The sequence below is a fragment of the Psittacula echo genome, assembly GCF_963264785.1.
Source record: "Psittacula echo genome assembly, chromosome: 22".
Taxonomy (NCBI): Eukaryota; Metazoa; Chordata; class Aves; order Psittaciformes; family Psittacidae; genus Psittacula; species Psittacula echo.
Genome location: NC_137758.1, coordinates 7,483,465 through 7,496,692, shown reverse-complemented (window position 1 = coordinate 7,496,692; position 13,228 = coordinate 7,483,465).

The following is a 13,228-nucleotide window of genomic DNA, read 5'->3' as shown; positions in this document are numbered from 1 at the left end:
GCTGCCCAGCATCCCAAGGAGTAGAGCACGAACGGTTGGCCTCTGCTCCCACAGCCAAAGAGCCAGGGCAAAAAGCTTGATATGTGCCTCTTCTGCAGAAAGTCAGCTTTGCAACGGTGCCATCCGCATTGCTGTCGCTCCTCCATTTCCCAACTCAAAGTCCATTACAATGGAACCTCTTTGGCATCCGTGCTCGGCTGCCCAGAATCCCAGGCAGTAGAGCACGAACGGATGGCCTCTGCTCCCACAGCCGAAGAGCCAGGGCAAAAAACTGGAGCTGTGCCTCTTCTGCAGAAAGTCAGCTTTGCAACGGTGCCATCCGCATTGCTGTCACTCCTCCATTTCCCAACTCAAAGTCCATTACAATGGAACCTCTTTGTCACCCGTGCTCGGCTGCCCAGCATCCCAGGGAGTAGAGCACGAACGGTTGGCCTCTGCTCCCACAGCCAAAGAGCCAGGGCAAAAAGCTTGATATGTGCCTCTTCTGCAGAAAGTCAGTTTTGCAACGGTGCCATCCGCATTGCTGTCGCTCCTCGAATTCCCAACTCAAAGTCCATTACAATGGAACCTCTTTGGCATCCGTGTTCGGCTGCCCAGCATCCCTGGGAGTAGAGCACGAACGGTTGGCCTCTGCTCCCACAGCCGAAGAGCCAGGGCAAAAAACTGGAGCTGAACCCCTTCTGCAGAAAGTCAGCTTTGCAACGGTGCCATCCGCATTGCTGTCACTCCTCCATTTCCCAACTCAAAGTCCATTACAATGGAACCTCTTTGGCACCCGTGCTCGGCTGCCCAGCATCCCAGGCAGTAGAGCACGAACGGTTGGTCTCTGCTCCCACAGCCGAAGAGCCAGGGCAAAAAACCGGAGCTGTGCCTCTTCTGCAGAAAGTCAGCTTTGCAACGGTGCCATCCGCATTGCTGTCGCTCCTCCGTTTCCCAACTCAAAGTCCATTACAATGGAACCTCTTTGGCACCCGTGCTGGGCTGCCCAGCATCCCAGGGAGTAGAGCACGAACGGTTGGCCTCTGCTCCCACAGCCGAAGAGCCAGGGCAAAAAACTTGAGCTGTGCCTCTTCTGCAGAAAGTCAGCTTTGCAACGGTGCCATCCGCATTGCTGTCGCTCCTCCATTTCCCAACTCAAAGTCCATTACAATGGAACCTCTTTGGCACCCGTGCTGGGCTGCCCAGCATCCCAGGGAGTAGAGCACGAACGGTTGGCCTCTGCTCCCACAGCCGAAGAGCCAGGGCAAAAAGCTTGATATATGCCTCTTCTGCAGAAAGTCAGTTTTGCAACGGTGTCATCCGCATTGCTGTCGCTCCTCCGTTTCCCAACTCATAGTCCATTACAATGGAACCTCTGGCACCCGTGCTGGGCTGCCCAGCATCCCAGGGAGTAGAGCACGAACGGTTGGCCTTTGATCCCACATCCGAAGAGCCAGGGAAAAAAGCTTGAGCTGTACCTCTTCTGTAGAAAGTTAGCTTTGCAACGGTGCCATCCGCATTGCTGTCGCTCCTCGATTTCCCAACTCAAAGGCCATTACAATGGAACCTCTTTGGCACCCGTGCTGGGCTGCCCAGCATCCCAGGGAGTAGAGCATGAACGGTTGGCCTCTGCTCCCACAGCCGAAGAGCCAGGGCAAAAAACTGGAGCTGTTCCTCTTCTGCAGAAAGTCAGCTTTGCAACGGTGCCATCGGCATTGTTGTCGCTCCTCGATTTCCCAACTCAAAGTCCATTACAATGGAACCTCTTTGGCACCCGTGCTGGGCTGCCCAGCATCCCAAGGAGTACAGCACGAACGGTTGGCCTCTGCTCCCACAGCCAAAGAGCCAGGGCAAAAAGCTTGATATGTGCCTCTTCTGCAGAAAGTCAGCTTTGCAACGGTGCCATCCGCATTGCTGTCGCTCCTCCATTTCCCAACTCAAAGTCCATTACAATGGAACCTCTTTGGCATCCGTGCTCGGCTGCCCAGCATCCCTGGGAGTAGAGCACGAACGGTTGGCCTCTGCTCCCACAGCCGAAGATCCTGGGCAAAAAACTGGAGCTGTGCCTCTTCTGCAGAAAGTCAGCTTTGCAACAGTGCCATCCGCATTGCTGTCGCTCCTCGATTTCCCAACTCAAAGTCCATTACAATGGAACCTCTTTGGCACCCGTGCTGGGCTGCCCAGCATCCCAGGGAGTAGTGCACGAACGGTTGGCCTCTGCTCCCACAGCCAAAGAGCCAGGGCATAAAACTGGAGCTGTACCTCTTCTGCAGAAAGTCACATTTGCAACGGTGCCATCCGCATTGCTGTCGCTCCTCCATTTCCCAACTCAAAGTCCATTACAATGGAACCTCTTTGGCACCCGTGCTGGGCTGCCCAGCATCCCTGGGAGTAGAGCACGAACGGTTGGCCTCTGCTCTCACAGCCGAAGAGCCAGGGCAAAAAACTGGAGCTGTGCCTCTTCTGCAGAAAGTCAGCTTTGCAACGGTGCCATCCGCATTGCTGTCGCTCCTCCGTTTCCCAACTCAAAGTCCATTACAATGGAACCTCTTTGGCACCCGTGCTGGGCTGCCCAGCATCCCAGGGAATAGAGCACGAACGGTTTGCCTCTGCTCCCACAGCCGAAGAGCCAGGGCAAAAAACTGGAGCTGTGCCTCTTCTGCAGAAAGTCAGCTTTGCAACGGTGCCATCCGCATTGCTGTCGCTCCTCCATTTCCCTACTCAAAGTCCATTACAATGGAACCTCTTTGGCACCCGTGCTGGGCTGCCCAGCATCCCAGGGAGTAGAGCACGAACGGTTGGCCTCTGCTCCCACAGCCAAAGAGCCAGGGGAAAAAGCTTGATATATGCCTCTTCTGCAGAAAGTCAGTTTTGCAACGGTGCCATCCGCATTGCTGTCGCTACTCGATTTCCCAACTCAAAGTCCATTACAATGGAACCTCTTTGGCACCCGTGCTGGGCTGCCCAGCATGCCAGGGAGTAGAGCACGAACGGTTGGCCTCTGCTCCCACAGCCGAAGAGCCAGGGCAAAAAGCTTGATATGTGCCTCTTCTGCAGAAAGTCAGCTTTGCAACGGTGCCAGCCGCATTGCTGTCGCTCCTCTATTTCCCAACTCAAAGTCCATTACATTGGAACCTCTTTGGCATCCGTGCTGGGCTGCCCAGCATCCCTGGGAGTAGAGCAGGAACGGTTGGCCTCTGCTCCCACAGCCGAAGAGCCAGGGCAAAAAACTGGAGCTGCGCCTCTTCTGCAGAAAGTCAGCTTTGCAACGGTGCCATCCGCATTGCTGTCACTCCTCCATTTCCCAACTCAAAGTCCATTACAATGGAACCTCTTTGGCACCCGTGCTCGGCTGCCCAGCATCCCAGGGAGTAGAGCACGAACGGCTGGCCTCTGCACCCACAGCCGAAGAGCCAGGGCAAAAAGCTTGATATATGCCTCTTCTGCAGAAAGTCAGTTTTGCAACGGTGCCATCCGCATTGCTGTCGCTCCTCCATTTCCCAACTCAAAGTCCATTACAATGGAACCTCTGGCACCCGTGCTGGGATGCCCAGCATCCCAGGGAGTAGAGCACGAACGGTTGGCCTTTGATCCCACAGCCGAAGAGCCAGGGAAAAAAGCTTGAGCTGTACCTCTTCTGCAGAAAGTCAGCTTTGCAACGGTGCCATCCGCATTGCTGTAGCTCCTCCATTTCCCAACTCAAAGTCCATTACAATGGAACCTCTTTGGCATCCGTGCTGGGCTGCCCAGCATCCCAGGGAGTAGAGCACGAACGGTTGGCCTCTGCTCCCACAGCCGAAGAGCCAGGGCAAAAAACTGGAGCTGAACCCCTTCTGCAGAAAGTCAGCTTTGCAACGGTGCCATCCGCATTGCTGTCACTCCTCCATTTCCCAACACAAAGTCCATTACAATGGAACCTCTTTGTCACCCGTGCTGGGCTGCCCAGCATCCCAGGGAGTAGAGCACGAACGATTGGCCTCTGCTCCCACAGCCAAAGAGCCAGGGCAAAAAGCTTGATATGTGCCTCTTCTGCAGAAAGTCAGCTTTGCAACGGTGCCATCCGCATTGCTGTCGCTCCTCGATTTCCCAACTCAAAGTCCATTACAATGGAACCTCTTTGGCATCCGTGCTGGGCTGCCCAGCATCCCAGGGAGTAGAGCACGAACGGTTGGCCTCTGCTCCCACAGCCGAAGAGCCAGGGCAAAAAACTGGAGCTGTGCCTCTTCTGCAGAAATTCAGCTTTGCAACGGTGCCATCCGCATTGCTGTCGCTCCTCCATTTCCCAACTCAAAGTCCATTACAAAGGAACCTCTTTGGCACACGTGCTGGGCTGCCCAGCATCCCAGGGAGTAGAGCACGAACGGTTGGCCTCTGCTCCCACAGCCAAAGAGCCAGGGGAAAAAGCTTGATATATGACTCTTCTGCAGAAAGTCAGTTTTGCAACGGTGCCATCCGCATTGCTGTCGCTCCTCCATTTCCCAACTAAAAGTCCATTACAATGGAACCTCTTTGGCACCCGTGCTGGGCTGCCCAGCATCCCAGGGAGTAGAGCACGAACGGTTGGCCTCTGCTCCCACAGCCAAAGAGCCAGGGCAAAAAGCTTGATATGTGCCTCTTCTGCAGAAAGTCAGCTTTGCAACGGTGCCATCCGCATTGCTGTCGCTCCTCGATTTCCCAACTCAAAGTCCATTACAATGGAACCTCTTTGGCATCCGTGCTCGGTTGCCCAACATCCCTGGGAGTAGAGCAGGAACGGTTGGCCTCTGCTCCCACAGCCGAAGAGCCAGGGCAAAAAACTTGAGCTGTGCCTCTTCTGCAGAAAGTCAGCTTTGCAACGGTGCCATCCGCATTGCTGTCACTCCTCCATTTCCCAACTCAAAGTCCATTACAATGGAACCTCTTTGGCACCCGTGCTCGGCTGCCCAGCATCCCAGGGAGTAGAGCACGAACGGTTGGCCTCTGCACCCACAGCTGAAGAGCCAGGGCAAAAAGCTTGATATATGCCTCTTCTGCAGAAAGTCAGTTTTGCAACGGTGCCATACGCATTGCTGTCGCTCCTCCATTTCCCAACTCAAAGTCCATTACAATGGAACATCTGGCACCCGTGCTGGGCTGCCCAGCATCCCAGGGAGTAGAGCACGAACGGTTGGCCTCTGCTCCCACAGCCGAAGAGCCAGGGCCAAAAGCTTGATATGTGCCTCTTCTGCAGAAAGTCAGTTTTGCAACGGTGCCATCCGCATTGCTGTCGCTCCTCGATTTCCAAACTCAAAGTCCATTACAATGGAACCTCTTTGGCATCCGTGCTCGGCTGCCCAGCATCCCTGGGAGTAGAGCACGAACGGTTGGCCTCTGCTCCCACAGCCGAAGAGCCAGGGCAAAAAACTGGAGCTGAACCCCTTCTGCAGAAAGTCAGCTTTGCAACGGTGCCATCCGCATTGCTGTCACTCCTCCATTTCCCAACTCAAAGTCCATTACAATGGAACCTCTTCGGCAGCCGTGCTCGGCTGCCCAGCATCCCAGGGAGTAGAGCACGAACGGTTGGCCTCTGCTCCCACAGCCGAAGAGCCAGGGCAAAAAACTGGAGCTGTGCCTCTTCTGCAGAAAGTCAGCTTTGCAACGGTGCCATCCGCATTGCTGTCGCTCCTCGATTTCCCAACTCAAAGTCCATTACAATGGAACCTCTTTGTCACCCGTGCTGGGCTGCCCAGCATCCCAGGGAGTAGAGCATGAACGGTTGGCCTCTGCTCCCACAGCCGAAGAGCCAGGGCAAAAAACTGTGAGCACTGCTTCAGGTTCTGGCGAGGGAACGTAAATAAGCAGTTTTGGAAGATGTACTTAACATTAAAAGGTAGTTCACAATGCCATGCTGATGACACTGGAGCACTGCTCACACTGTGCAGGTGATTCCCAGCACCCTCTTTCTTCCCTCGCACCTCCACGGTGGCAGCAGTGGTTGGAGCTCTCAGCTGAATTCCAAAGCAGATTTCTGCTTTGCCTCCTGCTCCAGAGAAGCAGGAGCTGTGTGTTCACACTTTCAGATGCTTGATTCTACCGTTCTCGGGAGAAAAACTCAGGTGCACTGACATTCTCAGGAGAGTGCTGCAGGGCTCCCTGATGGCTTTTCAGGCAGAGTAGAAGGCTTACGTTGTGGATTCTGTGCTTTATGCGCTTTCCCTGAACGTTTGCTTTCTGTGAGCACTGCTTCAGGGTCTGGCGAGGGAATGTAAATAAGCAGTTCAGGAAGATGGACTTAACATTAAAAGTTATTTCACATTGCCATGCTGATGACACTGGAGCACTGCTCACGCTGTGCAGGTGATTCCCAGCACCCTCATTCTGCCCTCGGACGTCCACGGTGGCAGCAGTGGTTGGAGCTGTCAGCTGAATTCCAAAGCAGATTTCTGCTCTGCCTCCTGCTCCAGAGAAGCAGAGGCTGTGTGTTCACACTTTCAGATGCTTGATTCTACCGTTTTCGGCAGGAAAACTGTGGTGCACTGACATTCTCAGGAGAGTGCTGCAGAGCTCCCTGATGGCTTTTCAGGCAGAGTAGAGGGCTTCTGTTGTGGATTCTGTGCTTTTTGCGCTTTCCCTGGACGTTTGCAGTCTGTGAGCACTGCTTCAGGTTCTGGCGAGGGAACGTAAATAAGCAGTATAGGAAGAGGGACTTAACTTTACAAGGTAGTTCACATTGCTATTCTGATGACAATGGAGCACTGTTCACGCTGTGCAAGTGATTTTCCGCACCCTCTTTCTGCCCTCGGACCTCCACGGTGGCAGCTGTGGTTGGAGCTGTCAGCTGAATTCCAAAGCAGATTTCTGCTCTGCTTCCTGCTCCAGAGAAGCAGAGGCTGTGTGTTCACACTTTCAGATTCTTGATTCTACCGATTTCGGCAGGAAAACTGTGGTGCACTGACATTCTCAGGAGAGTGCTGCAGAGCTCCCTGATGGCTTTTCAGGCAGAGTAGAAGACTTCTGTTGTGGATTCTGTGCTTTATGCGCTTTCCCTGGACGTTTGCTTTCTGTGAGCACTGCTTCAGGTTCTGGCGAGGGAACGTAAATAAGCAGTATAGGAAGAGGGACTTAACTTTAAAAGGTAGTTCACATTGCTATTCTGATGACAATGGAGCACTGCTCACGCTGTGCAGGTGATTTTCCGCACCTTCTTTCTGCCCTCGGACCTCCACGGTGGCAGCTGTGGTTGGAGCTGTCAGCTGAATTCCAAAGCAGATTTCTGCTCTGCCTCCTGCTCCAGTGAAGCAGAGGCAGTGTGTTCACAATTTCAGATTCTTGATTCTACCGTTTTCGGCAGGAAAACTGTGGTGCACTGCCTTTCTGAAGAGAGTGCAGCAGGGCTCCCTGATGGCTTTTCAGGCAGAGTAGAAGGCTTCTGTTGTGGATTCTGTGCTTTATGCGATTATGTGGTTTTATGCTCCAACAGCCGAAGATCCTGGGCAAAAAACTGGAGCTGTGCCTCTTCTGCAGAAAGTCAGCTTTGCAACGGTGCCATCCGCATTGCTGTCGCTCCTCCATTTCCCAATTCAAAGTCCATTACAATGGAACCTCTTTGGCACACGTGCTGGGCTGCCCAGCATCCCAGGGAGTAGAGCACGAACGGTTGGCCTCTGCTCCCACAGCCGAAGAGCCAGGGCAAAAAACTGGATCTGTGCCTCTTGTGCAGAAAGTCAGCTTTGCAACGGTGCCATCCGCATTGCTGTCGCTCCTCCATTTCCCAACTCAAAGTCCATTACAATGGAACCTCTTTGGCACCCGTGCTCGGCTGCCCAGCATCCCAGGCAGTAGAGCACGAACGGTTGGCCTCTGCTCCTACAGCCGAAGAGCCAGGGCAAAAAACTGGAGCTGTGCCTCTTCTGCAGAAAGTCAGCTTTGCAACGGTGCCATCCGCATTGCTGTCACTCCTCCATTTCCCAACTCAAAGTCCATTACAATGGAACCTCTTTGGCACACGTGCTGGGCTGCCCAGCATCCCAGGGAGTAGAGCACTAACGGTTGGCCTTTGCTCCCACAGCCGAAGAGCCAGGGCAAAAAACTTGAGCTGTGCCTCTTCTGCAGAAAGTCAGCTTTGCAACGGTGCCATCCGCATTGCTGTCGCTCCTCCATTTCCCAACTCAAAGTCCATTTCAATGGAAACTCATTGGCACCCGTGCTCGGCTGCCCAGCATGCCAGGGAGTAGAGCATGAACGGTTGGCCTCTGCTCCCACAAGCAAAGAGCCAGGGCATAAAACTGGAGCTGTACCTCTTCTGCAGACAGTCAGCTTTACAACGGTGTCATCGGCATTGCTGTCGCTCCTCCATTTCCCAACTCAAAGTCCATTACAATGGAACCTCTTTGGCACACGTGCTGGGCTGCCCAACATCCCAGGGAGTAGAGCACGAACGGTTGGCCTCTGCTCCCACAGCCGAAGAGCCAGGGCAAAAAACTGGAGCTGTGCCTCTTCTGCAGAAAGTCAGCTTTGCAACGGAGCCATCCGCATTGCTGTCGCTCCTCCGTTTCCCAACTCAAAGTCCATTACAATGGAACCTCTTTGGCACCCGTGCTGGGCTGCCCAGCATCCCAGGGAGTAGAGCACGAACGGTTGGCCTCTGCTCCCACAGCCGAAGAGCCAGGGCAAAAAACTTGAGCTGTGCCTCTTCTGCAGAAAGTCAGCTTTGCAACAGTGCTATCCGCATTGCTGTCGCTCCTCCATTTCCCAACTCAAAGTCCATTAAAATGTAACCTCTTTGGCACCCGTGCTGGGCTGCCCAGCATGCCAGGGAGTAGAGCATGAACGGTTGGCCTCTGCTCCCACAGCCGAAGAGCCAGGGCAAAAAACTGGAGCTGTGCCTCTTCTGCAGAAAGTCAACTTTACAACGGTGCCATCCGCATTGCTGTCGCTCCTCCATTTCCCAACTCAAAGTCCATTACAATGGAACCTCTTTGGCACCCGTGCTGGGCTGCCCAGCATCCCAGGGAGTAGAGCACGAACGGTTGGCCTCTGCTCCCACAGCCGAAGAGCCAGGGGAAAAAACTGGAGCTGTGCCTCTTCTGCAGAAAGTCAGCTTTGCAACGGTGACATCCGCATTGCTGTCGCTCCTCGATTTCCCAACTCAAAGTCCATTACAATGGAACCTCTTTGGCACCCGTGCTGGGCTGCCCAGCATCCCAGGGAGTAGAGCACGAACGGCTGGCCTCTGCTCCCACAGCCAAAGAGCCAGGGAAAAAAGCTTGAGCTGCACCTCTTCTGCAGGGAGTCAGCTTTGCAACGGTGCCATCCGCATTGCTGTCGCTCCTCCATTTCCCAACTCAAAGTCCATTACAATGGAACCTCTTTGGCACCCGTGCTCGGCTGCCGAGCATCCCAGGGAGTAGAGCACGAACGGTTGGCCTCTGCTCCCACAGCCGAAGAGCCAGGGCAAAAAACTGGAGCTGTGCCTCTTCTGCAGAATGTCAGCTTTGCAACGGTGCCATCCGCATTGCTGTAGCTCCTCCATTTCCCAACTCAAAGTCCATTACAATGGAACCTCTTTGTCACCCGTGCTGGGCTGCCCAGCATCCCAGGGAGTAGAGCACGAACGGTTGGCCTCTGCTCCCACAGCCGAAGAGCCAGGGCAAAAAACTGTGAGCACTGCTTCAGGTTCTGGCGAGGGAACGTAAATAAGCAGTTTTGGAAGATGTACTTAACATTAAAAGGTAGTTCACAATGCCATGCTGATGACACTGGAGCACTGCTCACGCTGTGCAGGTGATTCTCAGCACCCTCTTTCTTCCCTCGCACCTCCACGGTGGCAGCAGTGGTTGGAGCTGTCAGCTGAATTCCAAAGCAGATTTCTGCTTTGCCTCCTGCTCCAGAGAAGCAGGAGCTGTGTGTTCACACTTTCAGATGCTTGATTCTACCGTTCTCGGGAGAAAAACTCAGGTGCACTGACATTCTCAGGAGAGTGCTGCAGGGCTCCCTGATGGCTTTTCAGGCAGAGTAGAAGGCTTACGTTGTGGATTCTGTGCTTTATGCGCTTTCCCTGAACGTTTGCTTTCTGTGAGCACTGCTTCAGGGTCTGGCGAGGGAATGTAAATAAGCAGTTCAGGAAGATGGACTTAACATTAAAAGTTATTTCACATTGCCATGCTGATGACACTGGAGCACTGCTCACGCTGTGCAGGTGATTCCCAGCACCCTCTTTCTGCCCTCGGACGTCCACGGTGGCAGCAGTGGTTGGAGCTGTCAGCTGAATTCCAAAGCAGATTTCTGCTCTGCCTCCTGCTCCAGAGAAGCAGAGGCTGTGTGTTCACACTTTCAGATGCTTGATTCTACCGTTTTCGGCAGGAAAACAGTGGTGCACTGACATTCTCAGGAGAGTGCTGCAGAGCTCCCTGATGGCTTTTCAGGCAGAGTAGAGGGCTTCTGTTGTGGATTCTGTGCTTTTTGCGCTTTCCCTGAACGTTTGCAGTCTGTGAGCACTGCTTCAGGTTCTGGCGAGGGAACGTAAATAAGCAGTATAGGAAGAGGGACTTAACTTTACAAGGTAGTTCACATTGCTATTCTGATGACAATGGAGCACTGCTCACGCTGTGCAGGTGATTTTCCGCACCCTCTTTCTGCCCTCGGACCTCCACGGTGGCAGCTGTGGTTGGAGCTGTCAGCTGAATTCCAAAGCAGATTTCTGCTCTGCTTCCAGCTCCAGAGAAGCAGAGGCTGTGTGTTCACACTTTCAGATTCTTGATTCTACCGATTTCGGCAGGAAAACTGTGGTGCACTGACATTCTCAGGAGAGTGCTGCAGAGCTCCCTGATGGCTTTTCAGGCAGAGTAGAAGGCTTCTGTTGTGGATTCTGTGCTTTATGCGCTTTCCCTGGACGTTTGCAGTCTGTGAGCACTGCTTCAGGGTCTGGCGAGGGAACGTAAATAAGCAGTATAGGAAGAGGGACTTAACATTAAAAGGTAGTTCACATTGCCATGCTGATGACACTGGAGCACTGTTCACGCTGTGCAGGTGACTCCCCGCACCCTCTTTCTGCCCTCGGACCTCCACGGTGGCAGCAGTGGTTGGAGCTGTCAGGTGAATTCCAAAGCAGATTTCTGCTCTGCCTCCTGCTCCAGAGAAGCAGAAGCTCTGTGTTCACACTTTCAGACGCTTGATTCTACTGTTTTCGGCAGGAAAACTGTGGTGCACTGACATTCTCAGGAGAGTGCTGCAGAGCTCCCTGATGGCTTTTCAGGCAGAGTAGAAGACTTCTGTTGTGGATTCTGTGCTTTATGCGCTTTCCCTGGACGTTTGCAGTCTGTGAGCACTGCTTCAGGGTTTGGCGAGGGAATGTAAATAAGCAGTTCAGGAAGATGGACTTAACATTAAAAGGTAGTTCACATTGCCATGCTGATGACACTGGAGCACTGCTCACGCTGTGCAGGTGACTCCCCGCACCCTCTTTCTGCCCTCGGACCTCCACGGTGGCAGCAGTGGTTGGAGCTGTCAGCTGATTTCCAAAGCAGATTTCTGCTCTGCTTCCTGCTCCAGAGAAGCAGAAGCTGTGTGTTCACACTTTCAGATGCTTGATTCTACTGTTTTCGGCAGGAAAACTGTGGTGCACTGACATTCTGAAGAGAGTGCTGCAGAGCTCCCTGATGGCTTTTCAGGCAGAGTAGAAGGCTTCTGTTGTGGATTCTGTGCTTTATGCGCTTTCCCTGGACCTTTGCTTTCTGTGAGCACTGCTTCAGGGTCTGGCGAGGGAACGTAAATAAGCAGTATAGGAAGATGGACTTAACTTTAAAAGGTAGTTCACATTGCCATGCTGATGACAATGGATCACTGCTCACGCTGTGCAGGTGATTCCCCGCACCCTCTTTCTTCCCTCGCACCTCCACGGTGGCAGCAGTGGTTGGAGCTCTCAGCTGAATTCCAAAGCAGATTTCTGCTCTGCCTCCTGCTCCATAGAAGCAGAGGCTGTGTGTTCACACTTTCAGATGCTTGATTCTACCGTTTTCGGCAGGAAAACTGTGTTACACTGACATTCTGAAGAGAGAGCTGCAGGGCTCCCTGATGGCTTTTCAGGCAGAGTAGAAGGCTTCTGTTGTGCATTCTGTACTTTATGCGCTTTCCCTGGACGTTTGCTTTCTCTGAGCACTGCTTCAGGTTCTGGCGAGGGAACGTAAATAAGCAGTATAGGAAGAGGGACTTAACTTTAAAAGGTAGTTCACATTGCTATTCTGATGACAATGGAGCACTGCTCACGCTGTGCAGGTGATTTTCCGCACCTTCTTTCTGCCCTCGGACCTCCACGGTGGCAGCTGTGGTTGGAGCTGTCAGCTGAATTCCAAAGCAGATTTCTGCTCTGCCTCCTGCTCCAGAGAAGCAGAGGCTGTGTGTTCACACTTTCAGATGCTTGATTCTACCGTTTTCGGCAGGAAAACTGTGGTGTACTGCCTTTCTCAAGAGAGTGCAGCAGGGCTCCCTGATGGCTTTTCAGGCAGAGTAGAAGGCTTCTGTTGTGGATTCTGTGCTTTATGCGATTATGTGATTTTCTGCTCCCACAGCCGAAGATCCTGGGCAAAAAACTGGAGCTGTGCCTCTTCTGCAGAAAGTCAGCTTTGCAACGGTGCCATCCGCATTGCTGTCACTCCTCCATTTCCCAACTCAAAGTCCATTACAATGGAACCTCTTTGGCACCCGTGCTGGGCTGCCCAGCATCCCAGGGAGTAGAGCACGAACGGTTGGCCTCTGCTCCCACAGCCGAAGAGCCAGGGCAAAAAACTGGAGCTGTGCCTCTTCTGCAGAAAGTCAGCTTTGCAACGGTGCCATCCGCATTGCTGTCCCTCCTCGATTTCCCAACTCAAAGTCCATTACAAAGGAACCTCTTTGGCATCCGTGCTCGGCTGCCCAGCATCCCAGGCAGTAGAGCACGAACGGTTGGCCTCTGCTCTCACAGCCGAAGAGCCAGGGCAAAAAGCTTGATATGTGCCTCTTCTGCAGAAAGTCAGTTTTGCAACGGTGCCATCCGCATTGCTGTCGCTCCTCGATTTCGCAACTCAAAGTCCATTACAATGGAACCTCTTTGGCACCCGTCCTCGGCTGCCCAGCATCCCAGGGAGTAGAGCACGAACGGTTGGCCTCTGCTCCCACAGCCGAAGAGCCATGGCAAAAAACTGGAGCTGTGCCTCTTCTGCAGAAAGTCAGCTTTGCAACGGTGCCATCCGCATTGCTGTCGCTCCTCCGTTTCCCAACTCAAAGTCCATTACAATGGAACCTCTTTGGCACCCGT